Consider the following 24929-nt stretch of genomic DNA (forward strand, 5'->3'; position numbering starts at 1 on the left):
AAAGGCACTTAAAGAAAAAGAAGAGTGGGGGCCCAGAGGGCAGAAAATAACACTTAATAGTAAAATTGCTTGAAAACAAAATCCTTTTGATTAGCTCTGTGTAGCTGTTTAAATATGGACAATGTTTATTCCATTTAATACACATAAGCATCAAGCCAAAAACCCATTGCTGTTGAGTCAATTCCGACTCCTACAGGACAGAGCAGAACTGCCCCGTGGGGTTTCCAAGGAGCAGCTGGTGGATTCAAACCGCAGACCTTTTTGGTTAGCAGCCAAGCTCTTAACCACTGCACCACCAGGGCTCTATGTATGTATTAGGATCTCTTTTTCAACTTAGCATTACTTATCATCCCCCGCAGTCAGGCTAGAAGAGGAAAAGGTCCTTCCATATGATGCAGCTTGAAAGATGCTAAGAAGATCTTCTTGCCTTAAAAGATACATCCATCAAGGCTCCATAAATCAAAAAGTTCTATCCTTACAGGTTTGTTTCTCTGGGTTAAACATTACCTTGGGATGGGGGTGGATCCTCTTAAAATACTAATAACTCTGGGAGTAGAAAACCTACTGCACTTCTAAAATCTTGAGGCAAGTGGTTTTTCTCAGGTGGCTTTCTTAGGGACCATCCAAGTTCAGCAACTCTTAGAGATCAGAGCGGGGTAGGTGGGAAAAAATGGGGTCATAGGCAGGCCAGGGACTAGCCCATTCAACATTCGCAGCGAAATCATCAAAGTCAAGAATGTGGGACAGCTAATAAAGTCCTAAAACAGCACAGTGCTTACCATTAGTTGGACATTTTCCCTTTAATCACTTTCTACTTTTGAAATATGGCAAACAATGTCAAAACATTTCAGAAGATAAGCTTCATCCTTGCCTGCTCCTTATTATTACAAATAATTGCATCTAAAAGAAATACACTAGTGTGTGCGCACGCACGTGACTGTGCTTTTTATTTTGCATTTAGCAACAGGATAAAACCAGTTAACGCTCTTAAAAAAAAAACCAACCAGGCAGAAAATTGGGAACAGCAGCAGCTGTGAGCAGAGACCACATGCACGAGGTACAAATGTATTCTCTATCCACCTCCGACACTTCTGTCCTTCTCGGTCACCAGAGGTCCATCTGAGAGGCAAAGGCAATGGTGCTGACGGTGATGATGTTAGAGAAAGAGACGGGAGGGAGAAGTAGATTGTTTAAAAGAAGTTCCTCACATGTTTTGACTCTCTATTCCTAGTGAGTCATTTGCCTTCTGTAAGGGCGGGTCCCAGGCTTTGAAAGGAGAACTCCCAGGCTCTGCCCACTTCCGGACTGGGAGATTTTAGGCAAGTCGCTTAGGCTCTCTGATTCTCCTCAGTTTTCTCCATCTATAAAATGACAATAATACCAGCAACTGCCTTGCAGAATTGAAAAAAAAAAAAAAAAAAGATGTATGGAGTGGAAACTGTTACGCACAGGCGAGTTATTTCTCCAAATACATGGCTTCCCTCAAGGTTACCAAATACCAATAACAAAACATGTCCTCTTGGGTGAGTCTGACTAACAGGCATCTTAAAGGATAAATAGGCATTAGCTGGTCAAAGAGGAAGGGAGAGAGCATTTGGGCTTTGCGTGAGTGAAACGAACACACAAAGAAAGTATGAGGCATGAGGGCTGCAGGGCAGGCTGGGGTGTGCAGGCTGGGTTTGGGGGTGAGGGGTAGGGGTAAGGTAGGTGGATTAGGGATGAACCACAGGTGGTTCGGCTCAGTAGTACTAAATACTACTTGAGGCAAGCCTTGGCAGGAGCTGAATCCTGGAATCCATTATATGTTTAAGCAGCTTGGATTTTAGAGCAAAGAACAGTGTTTTATGAATTGCATTTGGAAGAAGTACAGCCAGGCTGCTCATTAGAAGCGAGACTTCATCTTACACAATTTGGACATGTTATCGGGAAGGACTAGTCCTTGGAAAAGGACATCATGCTTAGTAGAGTAGAGGGTCAGTGAAAAAGAGGAAGGCCCTCAACAAGATAGGTTGACACAGTGCCTGCAACAATGGGATCAAACACAGCAATGATTTTGAGGATGGCACAGGACCGGTCAGTGTTTCGTTCTGCTGTACACAGGGTCACTATGAGTCAGAATTGACTTGATGGCACCTAACAACAACAACAACAGAATTTTAACAAATATGTTTGGGTTTTTTTTTTCTTTGGTTTTTTTTGCATTAAAATGTTTCCATAGTCAAGTTCTAGAAGTGGTGAGTTAAACAACTAATCCTGTTTGTTTACCACAAGCTGTCTGAGTCTCTAATGTGCTAATGTGTCTCTAATGTGCTAATGTGTATCCTGAATCTTCAAGAAGAGAATGCACTTGGCAGGGTTTTTTCAAGACATTTGCCCACTGTCATGGATTGAATTATGTCCACCAAAAATGTGTGTATTAACTTGGTTAGGCCATGTGTGGTGTTGTTGTCCTCCATTTTGTCATTTTCCTGTGTGTTATAAAGCATAGTCTCTGCCTGTGGTTAAAAGGATTAGGGTGGGATGTAACACTCTTGCTCAGGTCACCTCCCTGATCCAGTATAAAGGGAGTCTCCCTGGGGTATGGCCCGTACTACCTTTGTCTTACAAGAGATGAAAGGAAAGTGTAGCAAGCAGAGAGTTGGCGACCTCATACCACCAAGAAGGCGGTGCCAGGAGCAGGGTGTGTCCTTTGGACCTGAGGTTCCTGCGCTGAGATGCTCCCAGACCAACGGAAGACTGATGCATCACAAGGAACTTCCTCCAGAGCTGACAGAGAGAGAAAGCCTTCCTCTGGAGCTGACACCCTAAATTTGGGCTTCTAGCCTACTAGACTGTGAGAAAATAAATTTTGCTTTGTTAAAGCCATCCACTTGTGGTATTTCTGTAACAGCAGCACTAGATGACTAAGACACCCACAGAACCATTTTCTGACCCCCACTCCTTTTATCACACTCCCATTACTCAGGAATTTCCAATTGCTCGATACGCATGTTAGGAAATGCTGCAGCCATGAGCAATCATCAGTTAGACTTACTACATGCCTGTGCTTGAAAACTTCACAGTGGTTTGCCAACATTTCCTTCTCTCCAGACACCCCTCAAAACTTGTCCCTGCTTCTACCCCTTCAGTGGATGGGCTTACTTCCTACTCTGCAAAAAGGTTGAAGTCCAATCTGGGAGGTGGGCCTTCTGTTGCGCTCATTAGCACAACTACATCTACAGATTCTGTCATTTCTAGTGCTAGAGGAAGAGATAACGTCATTTTTTAGTCTAAGATGAAGATACGATTATCAGAGACATGAAGCTGCCTGTTCAAGATCAGAGAGTTAGAAAGAGGCAGAAGTTGGCTACAGCCCAAGTCTCCTGAGTCCCAGGTCAGGGCTCTTTCCCCTGGCCAGGCTGCTATCCCAGTCCTAGTTCAAGGTTTTCAGCTACATGACAGACGCATGTCATTAACAAATTTTTCTATACTGACGTAAAATCATTCAGCACATTGTGAATACCGATTGGCATGAATCTGCCTAGTTTCTTTTATTAGAATTATTTTGTTTCTTTTCCTTTCACTTCACTCTCTTCAAGGTAAACCACTTCTGTCCTAGAACTATCCAGGGATTAATATAATGCTTTCTTCTGGTCTTTAACAATTAAAACTAATTTATTCAGCTGCTTTTCACAGGAGCTCCATCTTTTATTTTTCATTTGTTTATTATTTTTTCTTCATTTTCTCTGTTCTGACTGTGTCAGGAATGTTTCAGTAGTTGAAAATCGAGGAGGACCCACATCTGCAGAGCCCATGAAGTGGGGACGCTTGACACACGCCTTCACTTACAGCAGACAAACGAACCTTCTCTCATTGCCATATCCCCTCCTATGTCACCACCGTAGAACCAAACCCGTCTTTAAGGGTTTGCCTGACTTGAAATGTTTGGATGTAGGGATAACATATGAATAAATTATCCATTTAAAATCTTTCCCTAACAGTGAATTCCACACCGTTCTTTCCCCACTGCTCATTTCTCCTGGTATTTAGAAGTACAGCTATTCCTGGGTTTCCCTCCTCTTCATCCTCCTCTTCCTCCTCCCACTTCTTTTTTCTAGGTACTTACTTGAGATAGAATTGGTCTTTTTATTTTAAATCAATCTTTAAAATCTCTTTGGCTATTTTTGCGTTTTTAAACGGAAGAGCTACTTTCATCATTTTTTCCAGGCACTATTTCAATGCAGATAATTTGAAGGAGCTGGGCCTTAGAATGTCAAACCTGGCACACACATGTCCTGGACATGAGCACTTGCTCACCAAGTTTCAAGCAATCTGATTTGGGAGGAGTGAGTGGCCGCTTGTGTTTAAAAATAGCTGGTTGAGTATGGAAGGCTTTTTCCAGTTCCTGTGGAAAGATACTTTGGGGCCTGATTAGCCCCCCATACCACAAACTATAAATGTTTTACAGCCTGCAGGCATAAATCTATTCTGAGATAATCTTGGACATTCATCCAAAAACAATGACAAATCTGAACATGACAAATCCAATGAGGCCGAACTACTTGATTAAGTCAATTAATTCTTAAAGAAGAAAATAATTACTATCTGTAAGTTAGTGCACACATACATTTATATAGTCCATTTACCTTCGCAAAGAACCCAAAAACCAAACCCATTGCCATCAAGTCAACCTGTAGAAAACCGATAAGGTTTTCAAGGCTGTAAATCTTTACGGAAGCAGACTGCCACATGTTTCTCCTGCGGAGAGGCTGGTGGGTTCAAACCCTCTCCTTTCGGTTAGCAGTCAAGCACTTAACCACTGTGCCACCAGGGCTTCTCTACCTTCTCAAATAATATACTTACATCTAGTGAATGATTTTATCCCCCCAGCAGCTTTGCCTCTAATTTCTTTGTAATCTAACTCATCCCTCAATACTGCTAGGGATATTTCTCCATGATGCGGATATGAGCAACTTCATTTATTTTGCTGAAAATAGATCATATTTCCCTATTACCTATAGAGTGAAATCTGAACTCTTTAACATGACATTTAGTATACCCACAAGCTAGTCTCTCGCTTTCTAGCATTCTGAGCTTCTACTAATACTTTATGAGTCCTTGGATGGTGCAAATGGTTAACACGCTTAGCTGCTTACCGAAAGGTTGGAGGCTTGAGTTCACCCACAGACATCTCGGAAGAAAGACCTGGTGATCTGCTTCTGAAAAACCAGCCATTGACAACCCTATGGAGCACGGTTCTACTCTGACACACATGGGGTCACCATGAGTTGGGGTCAACTCAACAACTGGTTACTAATACTTTACCACTTTAATTCTTTTAGCCACCGTCCTCCCCCATCAGTGAGTAAGGCAGACAGTAACATAATTTAAAAACCAATCAATTCATACTTACAAATTGTGGTAAGTGCCAAAAGGAAACAAACAGGCTCGATGGCAGAGAATAACAGAGGAAAACCACTTCACCAGGGGCCAGGGAGGACTTCCCTTAGGACGCCAATGCAGAACATGGATATGGCATTCTAGGCATTCTGAGGTGGAACTGTGTGAAAGCTGGGCCATGTAAGGTAACATACTCACAGGTGTGGGGATTAAGGGGTGGACATCTGTGGGGGCCATTATTCAGCCAACCACAGTCACTAACTAGAAAAACGATCATTAGACTGGGCAAAATGGAGTACACTGGGGGGAGAAATACAATATTGTCAGGAGAAGACATTTTGGAGTTGGTTGAAGAGTGAATGAGAGACAAAGAAGAGGGATGTAGCCCTTTAGAGCCACTCTGCTTTGATGAGTGGTAGCGTGAGGGGGACCTGGGGAGGGAGATACTAGAGCAAGTGTATATGCTTAGACTGGTCCCGTAGAGAACAAAAGATTGATTCTGCAAAAAAAAAAAAAAAATGAGAAATTGTTCTCATAAAAAGACCATACTTAATGGTCTGACTGCGACTAGAGGAATCCCGGCGGCAAAGCTCCCCAGACCTTCTGTTGGCACAGGACAGGAACCATCCCCGAAGACAACTCATCAGACATGAAAGGGACTGGTCAGCGGGTGGGAGAGAGACGCTGATGAAGAGTGAGCTAATTAAATCAGGTGGACACTGGAGAGTGTGTTGGCAACTCTTGACTGGAGGGGAGATGGGAAGATAGAGAGAGAGGGTAGACGGCAAAATTGGCACGAAAAGAGAGACTGAAAGGGCTGACTCAATGGGGGAGAGCAAGTGGCAGAAGGGAGTAAGATGTATGTAAACTTACATGTGACAGACTGATTGGAATTGTAAATGTTCACTTGAAGCTTAATAAAAGTTAATTTAAAAAAATGAGAAATTGAACTTACTAGAGAAATCAGGCAACATCTATAAGCAGCGGGGAGTTTACTTCATGTCTGCTATCCGGGTAGCTGCTCCCCCTCAGACACCCCACCAGGACGTGCTCCTGCTGTATCAGAGTCCAAATATGCTCTAGACTCTGCCACCACTAAACTTTTGCCCTCAGTGCACTTCCGTGAAGGAGCCCTGGTGGCAACATGGTTAAATGCTAGGCTTAACTGAAAGGTAGGCAGTTCGATTCCACATCAGTGGCTACACAGGAGGAAAGACCTGGCAATGTGCTCCCGTAAAGATTACAGCCTTAGAAACCCCATGGGGGCAGTTCTACTCTGTCCTTCAGGGTCTCTATGAGTCGGAATCAACTTGACGTCACAACCCAAGAACAACTCTTCTGGGTGAGACACTCTTTCTTTCTCATTCTGTTTTATTACCATCTGTGTTTTCATGCCTGACACAAATGCCAGCGTCTCTGGAAAATTCTGCAAGATCCTTCCAGTCAGAAACAACCACTCCTGCTTCCAAATTTATGTAAGTGAAACAGGATATGGAATTTGAAATGGAATGTTTTAAAATATTTTTTCCCTCCTGAGCAGAAAACTTCTTTCCCGTGCATTCTTGAAGGAGGACGATATGCCCTGAAGCGAGGCTGCTGGGCTCTAAGGCTCCTACATGTCTTTCTTTCCTGGGAGGATGGACAAGTTTTGTGTTGCTGAGGGTTGGGGCCTCTAGTTAGGTGGACCACTAAGGCCCCCGCCTAGAAAAGCAGCAGAGAGTGAGGCTTTGGTGAAGGAGGGCTAGGGAGGGTGGGTGGAAGCTGGGGAAGATACTGAGGCACCCAGGTGAAAAGGACAAGTCTGATCTCAGAGAGTTCAGATCCCTCATTCCTATACTGGGGTGACTCCTGAGTCTGCCCTTAGAAATGCTAGGATAAGGATGACAAGAATAGGAACTGTACAGGACTGAAGAGCTAACCCAAGGCCTGACTCTAGGCCTTTCCTGAGTGGAAGAATCACCCCACCTGTACCCACACCCCTTACCTGTCTATTGCTCAGTCACTGTGTGAGACAGCACCTTACAATAACTACAGTCATTGGCTGTGCCACTTTCCCCAATACCTAGCAAAGGGCCTTTATGTGTATCGTTAGTTGCCATCGATTTGCCTCTGACTCATGGATTCATGGATATACATGGTGACATTATATACAGCCGAATAAAACACTGCCCAGTCCTGCACCACCTTCTTGATAGTTGCTATGTTTGAGTCCACTGGTGTGGCTATTACGTCAATGCACCACCTATCTGTCCGTTTCTCGTATTATGGTGGCTTGCACGTTGTTATAACGATAGAAGTCACGGCACTGGTATTTCAGGTATTTCAAATATCAGCAGGGTCACTCATGGTAGATAACTTTCAGTGGAGCTTCCAGATTAAGACAGACTAGGAAGAAAGGCCTGGCAATCTACTTCTGAAAATTAGCTAATGGAAACCCTATGGATCACAATAGAATTGCACATATATGGTAGGTTCTTAATGTAAGTTTATTGTGTTAAAAAAAAATCCTTTGAAGTAGGTATGATACATAATATCCTCTGTACTTTATGCCTAAAGATTGTGAAGCAAAACAAGGTTTAGGTGATTTCCATGTGTTTACGTAGTTACTGACAGAGTAGCAGCAAGAATCCAGGCTTCTCCTACACTGGCATCATTGCTATTTCTTTTAGCTCAGCTCTAAAGCTCTCCTGTATGAACAGAACTAGGGTATGTCACTAAAGCCACACCTTGCAGAAAAGAAAGCTGGTTTTGTTTTTTTTTTTTTTTTATGATTCTGTATTAAAATTCTTCCCCTTGGAAAAAGGTTGTCTACATAAAAGCACACTTAAAAATAGTTTTCTGACATGAACGTTGACAAAACTGGAATGAATGTAGACAACCCCTAGGACTTAATATGTAAAATTTAAATTGTTGTAGAGTTAGGGTTGGATTATAAGCAATCCTCCCCTTCGACTTTACTTCAATATTTCATTGACTATATTTATGTCTATATAGAAAGGTTTCAGGAAATCTCAACTTTACAAAGCAAAGACTAATGGTGTTCATTTAATTGCCGTTAAAAAAAATCACAGATAAAAATATTTTGTAATCACTTCTGGCATGCAGGAAGAAGGCTCCAGAGGTTGCAGCAGCACCAGAGGGCCCTTTGGAGGCTGGGGACATTCCCCTTGGGACACAAATGGCTCTGGGGACTCCACGGGTTGAATGCCACAGCTGGAGGTGCCTTGTCTGACTTCTTTCATCAAAATGAGATTGAGTAGGAAGCAGAAAGGATGACTAAGAAGCAGAGCTGAGGAAAATGGGAGGAAGGGTTGGTGAAGTTGCATATAATATTAGCTTCACATCATCACCAAGGACTAACCATTGGCAGTCCCTCCCTGCCCAGCTCTCATCAGCTGTCACTGTGACACCTCGGGCTGGCAGTTCCTGAGTGGTCTGATTAAGGCGGATGGTATCTCAGGATACTCAGATCCATCAGCTATAGGGACTTGAATTAGACTTGCTGCCATAGGCCCAGTATCTGGCATGCCTGAGAGGCCCAAGGCATTTTCTCGTCCCCCCACATCAGCCCCTGAGTTCTGCATGTAGGAGAAGGTTAGTAAAAGTAAAGCCTGAGCAAATTAATTTCTGTTCTTAGAAGGCAGGATAGTGGGAGCAAGAAAGAATTTCTGGGGTGCTGGTAATGTTCTCGTTCTCCACCTAGGTGGTGGTTACATGAGTGTGCTCAGTTTGTGAAAATTCATTGAGTTATTGTACACTTATGACATGGGCACATCTCTGAATGTGTATTATAATTCAATGAAAAGTCAAAACGAAGGAAGGAGAGAAGGAAGAAGTGAAAGAAGGGAGGAAAAGAAGGCAGGAAGAAAGGCAAACCTGATTATAAAGCTAGGGAGTGGAGCTTGAATTTGATTCACTAGCCAAGCGTGTGCAGCACTAGGTCGTTTAGTCAGGTCTGACATGATGTAATCGTTACTATAGGAACATTAATTTGACCATGAAGAACAGTCTACATGAAACGAAGCTGAAGACAAAAGTACCAGGAAATAGTTACAGTGACCTAAGTCTGGGAGGTGAGGGCTCACACTAGAACGGCGTGGACAGTGGTGATATTTAAGAGGCAGTAGGAGCGAATCACTATATAGAAAACCACCTGCCTTTGAGTGGATGCTGATTCACGGCAACCCCATCTGTGTCAGAGTAGAACTGTGCTCCGTAGGGTTTTCAGCAGTTCATTTTTCAGAAGTAGATCACCAGGTCTTTTTTCTGAGGTGCTTCTGGGTGGACTCAAACCTCCAACGTCCAGCCCAGCACATTAACTGTTTGCACTGCCCAGGGACTCCTCATCACTATGAGGAGTCTCTGGGTGGTGCAAATGGTTAAGTGCTCAACCACTAGCCATGAGGTTGGTTGTTCGAACTCACCCAGAGGCACCTCAGAAGACAGGCCTGACGACCTTCCAAAAGGTCACAGCCTTGAACACCAAATTCACAGAGCAGTTCTATTATGCACACTTACGGTCACCATGAGTCAAATTCGACAGCAACTAACAACAGCATTACACAAATGAACCAATATTCAGCACATGGTATAGGCTCTTTTACACTTTGTTTTGTTTAAATTGTGATTATAATTCTCACTGATATCAGTTGGAGCCCTGGTGGTGCAGTGGTTAAAGCAGTCGGCTGCTAACCGAAAGGTTGGCGGTTTGAAACCACCAGTGACTCCTCAGGAGAACGATGTGGCAATCTGCTTCCATAGAAAGCAGAAACCTTATGGGGTCCCTGTGAGTCAGAATCGACTTGACAGCAGTGGGTTTGGTTATTTTGGTTTTATCAGTTGGACAGGGCCCAGGACAGCCCACTTATATGTGCTCAGTTCCAAGGCTGAGCACCGCAGCTCTGGACTTGACCATCCTCTCTTCCCAGATATGTACCACTTGTCACCAGGGACGAATGGACAGCCTACACGTGAATCTAGTACAGTCGGACCACCTCAACTAATAGACACCATGTGCCTTCTTGTTTTGTTTGTGTTTTTTAATACATTAATAAACAAATGTTGGTGTCAAATGGTTAGCCTGCCAGAAGAAACTATATTTTTTTAAGACTCATTTGAAAGATTAATTTAATGGCTGAATGTTTGAGGTTGAAGAGAATACTGCTTTCCAAAGCATATGATGGAGATTTTAAAAGTTGTGTTGAACAGATTGAAGCTTGTCCTCAAAGAAAAAAAAAAAAAGAAAGAAATATTAGCACAGGGCCCTTAACAGAATTTAGATTTATGCAAAACTTCCATTTTTTGCAGACCAAAATTAACAAACGAGAATGACACAAGTTTGTTGAAATTCAATGCAAACTAAACACTTGTGTGCAGCTTCCTAGAGTTCAGCAGAATGTTGATATTTAAATTCATATTATGCACCTCATTTAATTTCTGCGTGAAAATGAGCCAACAGACAGAAGTAGATAAATCACTGACACACTGACTTTCTTCAGCTCCGAGGAAGAAAACAAAGGTTCTCAGTCTGAGATCAGGGAGGTGTTCACCCGATTTGTTAGTCTGCATAAATCCATAATTATGTTCACCAGTCATCCGTATGCATGGCGCTAACCGTATTATTGCTATTTAGCTTCACTGTGATGCCAACCCCTGAAACATAATCTAATTTTATTAAGTTCCCCAGAGCCTTGAAGAGTCTTACTTACAAGCCAATTCTCTGCTCATTAGCATTGACCTTTATGGTTTATTTGGGGTTTTTTTTTTTTTTTTGGCCTCCTGCCCCAAATTACAGCCCTTTGTTTAATAATACACACTGTCATTGTGCCCTCTTGACCCAGAAAAAAGGCAGCTGAATGGGAGCATTGATGCCAACCTCACAGCTTCTGCAAAGAGGCGCGGGGCCTGAATTTCTAGTCACTAGGCTGATTTCTTTGGAAACAAAGAAGAGAGAAGAGAAAGAGAAGTGTGGAATTGGTATTTGATAATTTTATGGACTCATCATTGTTATGGTTGTGGTTAGCTGCCAAAGAGTTGATTCCCACTCCTGGTGACCCCATATGTTACACAGAGTAGAACTGCTGCATAGAGGTTCCTTGGCTGTAATCTTTATGGAAGCAGATCACCAGGACTTTTCTTCTGTGGTACTGCTGAGTGGGTTTGAACTCCCAACCTTTGGGTTAGCAGGGGAATGCAAGCCATCTGTCCACGTAGGGACCTCAACAACTCATCATGGAACACAGTAAGTCCTACGTAAGCATCACTTATTATTATTTGTTGTTGTTGCCTCTTATTGGTGCTTTTGAGCACCTCCGTGTCAGCCTTGTATTCCATTTTGAGGCTTTGATCCAACATGCTGTACTCCACACTATTTTCCAACCACAAGCAGCTGGCCGCATTCTACCCTCTTCAAGAAATAAGAGTTAGATAAAATGTGAGCAAAATGGGTGGTACTATATAAAGACATGCGAAAAGCTGAGAGCACTTTAGCCTGCAAAAAAGATCAAGCAGGATTATGTTCAAAATCTATAAAATCTGAATGGAATGTATAAGATGAACATAGACATTCTTTAAATCTAAGAAGTATTTGAATAAGAAAAGGACTCTGAAGTTTAATGATGATCAGTTTAGGATAAATAAAGGAAACTTTTCCTTCCTGCAGCTGGTGATAAGCTTACAAAATTCACTGATGGAAAGGTCATGTAGGAAACACAATTGAATTTTAAAGAGGTCAAACTTATTTGTTAATAATAACTCTCAAAATTGCTATTATGAAATTATACTATGCAAATTATCTAAAAAATTCAGAAATGTTCATATTATAATTTTGAAATTAAAAAAAAGCAGAATTAAAATTAAATGTGTGTACATAAACCATGACCTCATGTACCCTGAGACCAGAAGAACTAGATGGTGCCCAGCTACAACTACTGACACTTCTAATCGGGACCACAATGGATGGGGTCCTTATAGAATGGGAGGAAAATGTGGAGCAGCACCTTAAATTCCTAAAAAGAAAACCAGATTTACTAGACTGGTTGAGGCTGGAGAACTTTCCAAGACTATTGCCCTGAGATGCTCTTTAAACTTTGAACTGAAACTAGCCCCTGAGGTCACCTTTTAGCTAAATAACAGATTACCTCACAAAATAAAGAATATCCCCCATGAGTACTATGCTCTTTTAAAAAGTCATCTATATGCATCCAAATGGTCAACAATTAACTTTAAAACAAAGATGAGAATGTAAGGGGGCAGGGAAACTAGATTAATGGAAATGGAACAACCAGCACTGAAATACTGAGAATGCTCGTACTTGTGAAGAATGTAACCAATGTCACCGAACAATTTGTGTAGAAATTGTTGAATGGGAACCTAAATTGTTACGCAAACCTTCACTGAAAACACATTAAATATGTATTTTAAAAAAATCAAATGTGTGTCACAAATACAGTAATATAAATCATATAAATCCATATAAAAATACCAAACAAACCAAAAAACCCAAAGCATGGGACAAAAGGAAAGGAATTTATAAAGACAAAAATAATTGTGATAAGGATTTTGGGTTCGTTTCCTTTTTAAAAAGTTCTTTAATATAATATTGATTTAAATTAGTATTTATCTGTTACATCTTTTCCTATTTTTTTACTTAAACTTTATAGTGTTCTTATGTTTTAAGCATATCTTATAAATAGCATAAAGCTGTAAATTTTTTCCCTTCTATATGACAATCTCTCTCTTCTTGGTTTATTTTGTTCTTATCTTGTAAGACGAGAACATTCATATTTGTTGTGATTATTGATACGTTTAGACTTTATATCTTCTTACTTTATTATTTTTGTTTGTCTTACTTTTTCTATATCTTTTTTTCCCTTTCTTGCATTTTCTTTTTTTAAATTTAATAATTTACTGAAACTTTTATTCATTTATTTTCTTATCCACTTACTTTCTCTTTTTCTGGTTTGAAAGCTAAACATTCCGTTACTATTTTTTCAACGGTTTTCCTTGAAATCTGTCTAAACAAAGACTAAATGTAATCAGTATCTTAATTTCCCCCAAAATACACCTTGGATTGCTTTATTCCACAAATTAGAGATCATCACTTTTATTAGAAGCTACACATTTTCCAATTGGTTTGTTTACCATTCGTTCTTCTATCTCAGACATTCCTTCTGAAATAATTTTCCTTCATCTTAAAGTAGATCCTTTAGAAGCTACTTTAGTAAAGGTTTGCTGGTAGAAAATCTCCTAGTCTTTGATTATCTAAATGGTCATTATTTCACTCTGATTTTTGAAACATAGTTTTTCTGAGTTCTCACTCAGCTATTGATGGTATTATTCCATAGTTTTTGGCTTCCTTTTTTGGTGTTGAGAAGTCTGCTGCAAATTTAATTGGGTGCTTTTAAGATCTTCTCAAAGCTTTTTTTTTATTATTGTTTTTTGCAGTTTCATTGTGGTGTATCTAAGTTTAGCTTTATTTTGCCTTATCCTGCTCGATAAATTTTCTGTACATAATGTGTCTCATCAAAAGCCCTTTTTTTCTCTTCAGTTATCACCTCTCCTCCATTCTTTGTACTCCCTGTTTCCAGAACTCTGATTATACGTACGGTGGGCCTTGTAATTCTATCCTCCATGTCTCTTCATCTCTCTCCTATATTTTCTATGTCTGTTGTGGTTGTTGGGTGCCATTGAGTCGGAACCAACAGTACTGAAGGAAGAAGGCATTGGCAAAAAACAAGGCTCCGGGAATTGATGGCATACCAATTGAGATGTTTCAACAAATGGTTGCAATGCTGGAAGCACTCACTTATATATGCCAAGAGATTTGGAAGACAGTTTACCTGGCTAACCAACTGGAAGTGATCCATATTCGTGCCCTTTCCAAAGAAAGATGATCCAACAAAATGTGCAAATTATCAAACAATATCATAAAAAAAAAATATCATAGGCAAGTAAAATTCTGATGAACATAACTAAAAAACTGTTGCAGCAGTACATTATCTGGGAACTGCCAGAAAGTCAACCCTGATTCAGAAGAGAATGTGGAATGATGTCAGATGGATCTTGGCCGGAAGCAGAGAGTACCAGTAAGATGTTTACCTGTGTTTTATTGACTGTGCAAAAGCATTCAACTGTGTGGATCATAATCAGCTACTGATAACATCTCTATGTCTGGGCTTATATACTCTCTTCAGCTGTCATTAGTCTACCATTTAATCTATCCACTGAGTTTTTAATTTAAATAATTATATGTTTCACTTTAAAAAGTTCTATCAGGCTCTTTTCTAAATCTTGTCATTTATTTCATGATAAAATTTATGATTTCATTCTTTATTTCTGTAGACAATTTATATTTAATTATATTACTTATTTAGTAATTTAAAAATCTAAATCTTTGTGAGTCAAAATCTGTTATTTCCTTTTTCTCTGTTGTCATTTTTCTTCTTTGTGTTTTTGATGAACTTTGTGATTTTAATGGGACTAAAATAGAGTGTCTCTCTCACATGGTTATTGTGAGAATTAAACAAATCAATACATGTAATACACTGAATAGAATGCCTATTAATAATTGCTCATTTTATGGTTGCTAAAATCTAGATGTAGCTGACTACTGGAAAACAAGACTGTAAAATCTATATTCCCTGGTTCCAGAGGAGAAGAAACCTATTTGAGTTCAAGGTTGAGCTCTAATTTTGAATTTCAGCATTAACTTATTAGCATCTAACCATGTTCACATGCTACGCATTTCTTTAAAAAATTTAAGTTGCTACCAACAGAAAGGAGTCCCTTGGTGGTGAAATGGTTAATGCACTTGGCTTCTAACCCAAAGGTCAGAGGTTCCAGTCCACACAGAGGCACTTTGGAAGAAAGATCTGGTGATCTATTTCCAAAATATCAGCCACTGAAAATCCTACAAAGCATAGTTCTACTCTGACACTCTTGGGGTCACCATGAGTTGGGATTGACCCAACGGCCACTGTTTTACTGGTTATCAACAGAAATTCAGTGTTAAAGTCAATGTCAACTGAGATCTATGGGTCTGCAAATGTCTTTGCAAAAAGTTAGATCGTCAAAACCTTTCCAATTGCACTGTTTCTTCTAATTTTGGATTCAAATTGTTACTTCCACTTAGCTAAGGAATAACATACAATTGTCAGCATAAATCCACTGTATTTCATTGGTTTACTGAAAACTAGAAATAAAATTGTATTCTCTAGTTGATGGTCTTTATTTATGTTTATAATACATAGAATTAATGTGAAAGAAAAGTCAAAGTAGGAGCCGTTTGTTTTCCAGGATCTTCTCAAATTGCTGAGAATTTGGGTGCCATCTCTTCCTTTCTAACCTTCACAGTACCTACCCTGTCCAATATGGTAACTAGTAGCCATATGTGGCTATTAAACACTTCAAATCGTGGCTAGTATAAATTGATATACTCTCTAAGTGTAAAATACACACTGAATTTCAAAAAATTTATAAGAAAAAATAAAATATCCTATTAATATTTTTATATTGATTACATTAATGTTCTAGACATAGTGGTTTAAGTAACATATATTATTAAATTTCACATTTTTTTTTAAGTTCTAAAGGCAGCTATTAGAAAAATTTAAATGACAAAGCTGGCTCACATTATATTTCTATTGGGTAGTACTAGCCTACGCAGCTACCATAAATCCTTTTTGACACAGCCATTAGTTTTCCCAACCAAGGACCAGTCACCACTTTTCTTCATTGAGTGAGTATGAGGACCAAGACAATAGCATTTTCAGTTCCTAAACCAACAGCTCTGCCAGTTCAAGCTTAAACAGTAGTTCACAGCCAAAACAATGATTTCACTTCACTTTGATTGCACTGGCTCTGCTTCTGGACAAGGTGTTAGTTATCTCAATACCCAAAATAAAGCTTTTCAGAATTCACTCATATCTTTAATCCAATTTAACTTGGATTGAGGGCAGAGGGTTCAGGGGGAGAGAAGAGAGAAGTTAGGAGGAGAAAGGACAGAGCTACCACATCCATTTAAATTTACTAGGAAACAAATTTTTTTTTTCTCATCAGATCATCTAGCATTAGGTAGACAGATACGCATAATGTAGGTAAAGGTGAATGATGGGGAGAACCATTTCCCAGGATAATGGTCTATATACTCACATGCTCACCAGGAGTCACCAAATCCACCAGTAATTACAAAATCCCTCTCTTGGGAGTGTTCCTAACAAGGCTCTTTCTTGTATTGTACATCCACACCTCTCCCGAGGGCACACTGACCAGTCAGAGCCAGGGTCACAGAGAGAAGGGCCTCTCTTTCAGCACTGCTGTCTCCTGTTCAAGCTGCTTGTTTGAAGGCTTAGAGGGACACAGAGGGCAAACAAGGCATCGGAGAGGATTTTTCACCGACAGCTCAGGAAGGGATGTTTCCCTCAGCACTAGAAGAGGAAGGAATAGCCAAATTAAATTACAATACGATTTAATGTACTCAGTGTCACTGAATTGTACCGATAAAAATTGTTGAATTGAAAAAGGATTTGTTATACATATTTTCAGCACATGCGCGTGCGTGCACACACTCACACACAACAAAACATAGCTTAAAAAAATTAACTACAGGTTCAAACTCCTTTATCCACAATTCCAAAATCTAGGAAGCTCTGAAAACAAAAACCTTTTTCAGGATTCATTTGGGGGCACATGAGGCTATTTTCAGTCTTTCTTTGTCCCACTTAGGATACGTTTCACTTGGGTTAGGGGTAGCGGGTTTAGTGGGAGAGAAGGGAGCAGGTCCATTTCACTGCAGACACAGTGATGTGTTTGGCTATAAGCTACTGCTCAGAATCCCCTGGGTATGTCTCATCATGTTCAAAATAGACTACCTTCACAAGGCCCAAAACATTTGGATTTCTGAGAGGAAACTGGCCCCTCAGATTTCAGATAACAGATTTCAGCCTGCCTGGGGGACGCTACAGCTCAGAAGACAAGGCCGGTAACTGAGCTCTCCAGCTTAGTTATTCTCTTCGGTCAGTGGCCCAAAGTTCCTTTGCCCTTCTGTACTTTAGTTCCTTATTCTCACAATCCTGCTTTAACTTGAAGGGAACTCAGTGGATGATTTTTTTTTTTTATGTGGTATGGGTTGAATTGTGTCCCCCCAAAAGACATTGCATCAAGTCAATTCTGATTCATAGCAATCCCACATGACAGAGTAGAACTGCCCCATAGGCTGTAATCTTTATGGGAGCAGATAGCCAGGTCTTTTCTACTGTGTAGCAGCTCATGGGTTTAAACTGCTGACCTTTTGGTTAGCAGTTGAATGCTTAACCATTGCGCCACCATGGCTCCTTCCCCAAAAGATTCTTGTTGTTGTTAGGTGCCGTTACGTTGGTTCCGACTCATAGCAACCCTACAGAACAGAGTTGAACTGCTCCCAAAGAGCTTCCAAGGAGAATCTGGTGGCTTTGAACTACCTATCTTTTGGTTAGCAGCCAAACTCTTAATCAGAGACACCAGGGCTCCTCCCCAAAAGATAGGGGGTTCTAATTCCCAGTACCTGTGAATGTGACCTTATTTGGAAATAGGATCATAGCAGGTATAATCAGTGAAGTTAAGATGAGGTCATTTAGGTGGGTCCTATGAACCAAACAGTTGGCAGTTGAAATACACCAGCTGCTCCGCAGGAGAAAGCTGTGGCAGTTTGCTTCCATAAAGATTACAGCCTTGGAAACCCTAAGGGGCAATTCTTCTCTGTCCTATAGATAGGGTCACGATGAGTCAGAATCGACTAGAACGCAACTGGTTTGGTTTGAATTTAATCTCTTTATGATTGGTGTCCTTACAAGAAGGGGAGAAGAGACACCAAGAGAAGACAGCTGCAATAGGCAGAAACTGGAGTAATTGGCCACAAACCAAAGAACACCTGAGTCTGCCAGAAGGGGGAAGAAACAAAAAAGGATTCTCTGCTAGAGCCTCTTGGGAGAGCATGGCTCTGCTGACAGCCTGAATTTGGACTTTCCAGAACTGCAATACTTCCCCCACGTGTCTGTCAGTTTGTCAAACTATGGGGGCTTGCGTGTTGCTGTGATGCTGGAAGCTATGCCACCGGTATTCAGATACCAGCAGGGTCACCAATGGAGGACAGGTTTCAGCTGAGCTTCCAGACTAAGACAGGCCAGGAAGAAGGACCCAGCGTCTACTCCTGAGAAGTATTAGCCAGTGAAAACCCTATGAGTAGCAGCAGACCATCGTCTGATATTGTGCTGGAAAATGAGCCCCCCAGGTTATATTATACTGACATGTGCAAAGAGCTGGAAATGGAAAACCAAAAGGGAAGAACATGCTCGGTGTTTCTCAAGCTGATAGAATTGAAGAAAAAATTCAATCCTCAAGTTGCATAGTGAAGGATTCTATGGGGAAAATATTAAACAACTCAGGAAGCATCAAAAGAAGATGGAAGGAATACACAGAGTAATTATACAAAAAAGAATTAGTCGATGTTCAACCATTTCAAGAGGTGGCATATGATCAGGAACTGATGGTGCTGAAGGAAGAAGTCCAAGCTGCTCTGAAGGCATTGGTGAAAAACAAGGCTCCAGGAATTGATGGAATATCAATTGAGATGTTTCAACAAACAGATGCATCACTGGAGGTGCTCACTCGTCTATGCCAAGAAATATGGAAGACAACTTCCTGGCCAAGTGACTAGAAGAGATCCATATTTATGCCTAGTCCCAAGGAAGGTGATCCAACCGAATGTGGAAATTATAGAACGATATCATTAATATCACACGCAAGCAAAATTTTGCTGAAAATCATTCAAAAACGGCTGCAGCAGTATATTGACAGGAAGCTGCCAGAAATTCAGGCTGGTTTCAGAAGAGGACGTGGAAACAGGGATATCATTGCTGATGTCAGATGGGTCCTGGCTAAAAGCAGAGAATACCAGAAGGATGTTTACCTGTGTTTTATTGACTATGCAAAGGCATTTGACTATGTGGATCATAACAAATTATGGATAACATTGTGAAGAATGGGAATTCCAGAACACTTAATTGTGCTCATGAGGAACCTTTAAATAGATCAAGAGGCAGTTGTTTGGACAGAACAAGGGGATACTGACTGGTTTAAGGTCAGGAAAGGTGTACACCAGGGTTGTATTCTTTCACCATACCTATTCAATCTGTATGCTGAGCAAATAATCCGAGAAGCTGGACTATATGAAGAAGAATGGTCCATCAGGATTGGAGGAAGACTCATTAACAGCCTGCGTTACGCAGATGACACAACGTTGCTTGCTGAAAGTGAAGAGGACTTGAAGCACTTACTAATGAACATCAAGGACCACAGCCTTCAGTATGGATTGCACCTCAACATAAAGAAAACAAAAATCCTCACAACTGGACCAATGAGCAACATCATGATAAACGGAGAAAAGATTGATGTTGTCAAGGATTTCATTTTCCTTGGATCCCCAATCAATAGCCATGGAAGCAGCAGTCAAGAAATCAAAAGACACATTGCATTGGGAAAATCTGCTGCAAAAGACCTCTTTAAAGTGTTGAAGAGCAAAGATGTCACCTTGAAGACTAAGGTGCGCCTGACCCAAGCATCATATGCATGTGAAAGCTGGACAGTAAATAAGGAAGACCAAAGAAGAATTGACGCCTTTGAATTGTGGTGTTGGCAAAGAATATTGAATATACCATGGACTGCCACAAGAAATCTGTCCTGGAAGAAGTACAACCAGAGTGCTCCTTAGAAGCAAGGGAGACTGCGTCTTACATACTTTGGACATGTTGTCAGGAGGGATCAGTCCCTGGAGAAGGACATCATGCTTGGCAGAGTACAGGGTCAGCGGAAAAGAGGAAGACCCTCAATGAGGTGGATTGACACAGCAGCTGCAACAATGGGGTCAAGCTTAACAATGATTGTAAGGATGGCGCAGGACCGGGCAGTGTTTCCTTCTGTTGTGCATAGGGTCACTATGAGTTGGAACGAACTCAACGGCACCTAACAACAATAACAAGAACAAAACTGCAAACCAATTTATTTCTCTTGTTTTAAACCACAGAGTTTATGGTGATTTGTTATGCCAACCCGAAGAAACTCATACAGATATACTGGAATAATATATGCTGTTCCTTTAAGATATGGACAAGTCTTCTTTATTTGGGAATCCCACTGCCCTCAAGTCAATTCCAACTCATAGTGATCCTATAGGACAGAGTAGAGCTGCCCCGTAGGATTTCAAGGAAGGGCTGATGGATTAGAACTGCCAACCTTTTGGTTAGTAGTTGAACACTTAAATGCTACACCAGCAGGGCTCCATCAGTTAATTACAGTAATTAAATTAGTCATCTCTAAATTTATTAAAATGGAAAATGAATATGTAGAAATAGTTTTAGAATAACTATAAAAAGAATCCCAGGAATCTTGAGAGGCGACTAGTCTGTAAAGATGTAATCTTGTTACAATTATAAATTACTCTGAGAAGCTATGCAACATTCTAATCTTTTGAGAAAGCTTGATTGTTCTGTTAAGAATTATGGTTTTACTATATTTTCAATTAAAGACTTCAAGGATTTGGTAGAAATTGACAACTAAAAATACCATTAGACATCTGGTGCCCAGCTCTTGGTTTCTAATACCATTCTCTACTAAAATAAACCAGGGTTACTTGGGGAAATGGCTGATTCTAAGAATGGGATAGGCAATACAGAAGGTGCTCAAAACAAACAACAACAAAATAGAAGCACCCCACACCGATGGGGATGTGCCAAAGGAGCACAGAAGCCAACTAAAAGAACTTCCAACGGTCAAAGCTGGACCAATATAAGTAACAAAATAAAGTAATACTGGAATATAAGCCGAAGTATACAATGAATATCCATGATGCTATCCTGATATAATGAACAAATTAGTAAATGGGGGTAAGAAATAAATCTCCCGTGCAGAAGAATTCCAAGTAATTTATATAGCCACTCTATCCTCAAGGAGAGGGAGCGTAACTCCCTAGACATAGCATGGATCGTGCACAGTGATGTCCTTCCAGAAGAGTGGAGAATGGTAAAGGGAGAAAAAAGAGTCACTTTACAGTGGAGAAACTTGACAAACCCTATATCAGATAGCTGATCAAGGCCAGCATCAACATCATAAGTCATGTTTCATGTATGTGTTCTTGACATGATGTGCACAGATGAATATTGGTTCATTAATTTTAACAACAGTACCATACTAATACGAGATGTTTGTAATAGGTAAACTGGGTGCAGGGTATATGGGAGCCCTTTGTACACTCTTCTCAATTTTTGGTAATTTTAAAATTGTTCTAAAAAATAAAGTCAATTAAAATCTATGTAATTACAATTCGCTCCCAGATTTCAGCGCCGAATATATATATAATTAGATCCGATGTGCCTTAATCAGGAAGTTAAAGAAAAACCTACACTGTTTCTTTAACAACACTTCTAATTATCTGGCTTTGGCAAGAGCATATACGATTTCTTTCTTGGAAATGTTTCCTTAGTAACTATTCATATAGCACACCAGATGGATGCTGCATATTTGTTAGTGCTTACTGCCCTTTGGACCTCAATTTCATTTTGTATGATGGCCCAAGATGAGAAAACTAATCAAAAGTATAGCAATAAACACATACTTTGTCTCAATGAAAAAAAAAAAACCCATGTTACCGTTTCTCTCTCCCTGAGAGCGAGTTAAATATGTAATTCTATATATAGTCTAGAATACGAAGTGATTATATTCAAATACTGTCAAACTGCCATTTGTGCGCTTTCGAGTACACTGCTCTAGTTTAGAAACTCCGAATACTAGCGTAGGGTGTCTACACGATACACAAGCCATAATGTACCTTTCATACCTGTGCACCACATAGAATCTCTACACGCCAGTCTATTTGGGTTTCCCTGACCCCTTCTACTTGCATGGAATCATCTTAATCCTGACTTGAAAATCCAGGCAAGTTCACCTCATCACAAGGGTCCCTCTGCAATCTCAGGTTCCTCCAGAAAGTCAATACCTGAAGCTACTGCTCCACTTATACCACCTTAGACCACTTATACCAAATATTGCTTGGTATGTTAAGAACTATACTTGCAGTTCTTTTCTAACAGTTCCTCTCTGTTACAGTCAGTTTATCTCATTTTCCCCTTTGAGCTGCCACCTAGAGCCTGTCTTCCACTAACTCTTATGGTTCTTCACCCGGCACATCTGGGTAACGACTTCAGGAAAAGGTCTACCAGTCATTTCTTCCCTAGACATATGCCATCTCACACAATCTGAAGTAATACAAGCTGCGTTTTACAAAGGGTTCAGAAAGTTAGTTTCTTGGTAAAGATCTTTTAATTGGCTCATATTTAATTTTTTTTTCCTTTTGGCCATTAAACTCATTTCCATTATCTTTGTTGTCATCTTTTGGGAATGAATTCAAGTAAATTCTGTTCTGAGTCACCTCCACAGATAAACAGAGAAAGATACTCCATACAAAAATATTTACCTATGATGTATGAGACCCAAGGGATTCTTTGTGATGGTGGTGGGTTCCCCCCCTCCACCTTTTCCAGCAGGTAGTTTCATTTCTGCCTGAATTTCACAAGAACAGATGAAAATTCTGCCCAAACTCAGGCTAAGGTTCTTGATGTTAGGTCATTGGTAAAGAAAGGCACCCCTTAAACTGGCCCCAAAAGCATTGTGTTCACTCATCTTGAACAGTTGCTTGTCCAAACATCGAGTGTAACAGCCTTTGCCTGGTGAATACAGGAGCTGGACTCATTCAACCTGGCTACAAGAATTCTCCACGCATTTCTCCCTCATAGAAATCTACAGTGCAGTCTCCTTTATCCGTTTGGTTATTTTCAGGATAAAAAAGTTGTATTCAAAGCTCCAACCAATTTCCTTGAGGACCTTGTCTCAGTTATCTAGTGCTTCCATAACAAAATTACTACAAATGAGTTGCTTTAAAGAACAGAAATTTATTGTCTTGCAGTTTTGGAAGCCAGAAGTCTTAATCATGGCATCAGCTCTAGGGGAGGATATCTCTTTGTCAGCATCCCTAGGCATTCCCTGGCTCATAGATGGTTCTCGCACGGTTTTTTACCCCTGTTAGTATGTCTTTGTGTCTACTCTGCTCTTTTTATAAGACATCATTCAGAAGTGCTTGGGTTTGGGACCCACTGGACTCTGGTATGACCTCATTAACATAAAAAAGAAAAACTCTGTTTCCAAACTGGGTCATATTTACAGGGAAAGTTTAGGACTTCCACTTAAATTTGGGGGGGGACATAATTCAATCCATAACAGATTCTTTGTACAATTTTTTTATTGAGATATAATTTATATAACATTAAATTCACTGTTTTAAAGTGTACATTTCTCTAGTTTTTAATATAGTCACAGTGTTGTGTCCCCAGCACCATTATCCAATTCCAGAACATTTGTATCACTCCAAAAGAAACTCTGTATCTGTTAACAGTCACTCCCAGGGCTCCCCTTCCTCCATCTCCTTGCAATCACTAATATACTATCTGTCTCTACGGATTTTCCTATTCTGGATATTTTATATGAATGCAATCACACAACATGTAGCCTTTATATCTGGCTTCTTTCACTTAACATATTGTTCTCAAGGTTCATCCATGTTGTAGCATAAATCAGTGCTTTATTCTTTTTATGGCTGAATATTATTCCATTGTATGGATATACCACATTTTGTTTATTGATTCATCAGCTGATGAACATCTGGGTGGCTTCTACTTTGGAGGCATTATGAATAATGCTGCCATAAACATTTGTGTATAAATTTTTGTGTGACCATGTTTTCAGTTCTCTCAGGTATGTATATCTAAGAATGAAACTGCTGGGTCATATGATAATTTTACATTTATCTTATCGAGGGACTGACAAATAGTTTTCCACAGGAGCTGCAGCATTTTACATGCCCACCAGCGATGTATGAATGTTCCAATTTCTCAACACCCTCCATATCACTTGTTATTAACTGTCTTTTTTAGTAAAGCCATCCTATCGGGTATGAAGTGATATCTCACTGTGATTTTGATTTGCATTTCTCTTATGACTAATGATGTTCAAAATCTTTTCGTGTGCTTTTGGACATTTGCATATTTTTTTTTGGAGGATCCATTTTTAAAATTGGGTTATTGGTCTTTTAATTATTCCAGTTATAAGTTTTTTATATATTCTGGATTCTAGATATATGATTTGCAAATATTTTCTCCCATTCTGTGGGTTGTCTTTCCACTTTCTTGATGGTGTCTTTTGATGCACAAATGTTTTTAATTTTGATGGTGTCCAATTTACCTATTTTTTCTTTGGTTGCTTTTGAAAAATGAAATCTCTGTAGAACCTCAGTATATAAAATAAACAAAAAGTGAAAGTGCTCTAATGAAGCAAGAACAGGGATGTGATAACCATGATCATAACAGGAACCCTCCCAAGGCAACAAGTAGCCCCTATGACATCTCATGAGGTTATGGAAGGCTTTAGGGCTGGTCTCTCAATGTAAGTTTTTCCACTCATCACCTTTC

At 40.1% G+C, this 24929-nt stretch overlaps 1 protein-coding gene across 6 annotated transcripts in view; it reads right to left on the minus strand.

Moving 5' to 3' along the window:
• PSD3 (pleckstrin and Sec7 domain containing 3) overlaps positions 1 to 24929 on the minus strand; it is a 739247-nt gene that overhangs the window by 592337 nt on the left and 121981 nt on the right. For 4 of the 6 annotated variants that reach the window (XM_049866067.1, XM_049866066.1, XM_049866069.1 and 1 more), the window contains one exon: positions 16531 to 16805. The exons of the other annotated variants lie outside the window; for them this stretch is intronic. The gene's annotated coding sequence lies outside the window, so the exon portion shown is untranslated. The remainder of the gene's footprint in view (positions 1 to 16530; positions 16806 to 24929) is intronic. 6 annotated transcript variants of the gene reach the window in all.

This window comes from Elephas maximus, chromosome 22 (genome assembly GCF_024166365.1).
Source record: "Elephas maximus indicus isolate mEleMax1 chromosome 22, mEleMax1 primary haplotype, whole genome shotgun sequence".
NCBI classification, from domain to species: domain Eukaryota; kingdom Metazoa; phylum Chordata; class Mammalia; order Proboscidea; family Elephantidae; genus Elephas; species Elephas maximus.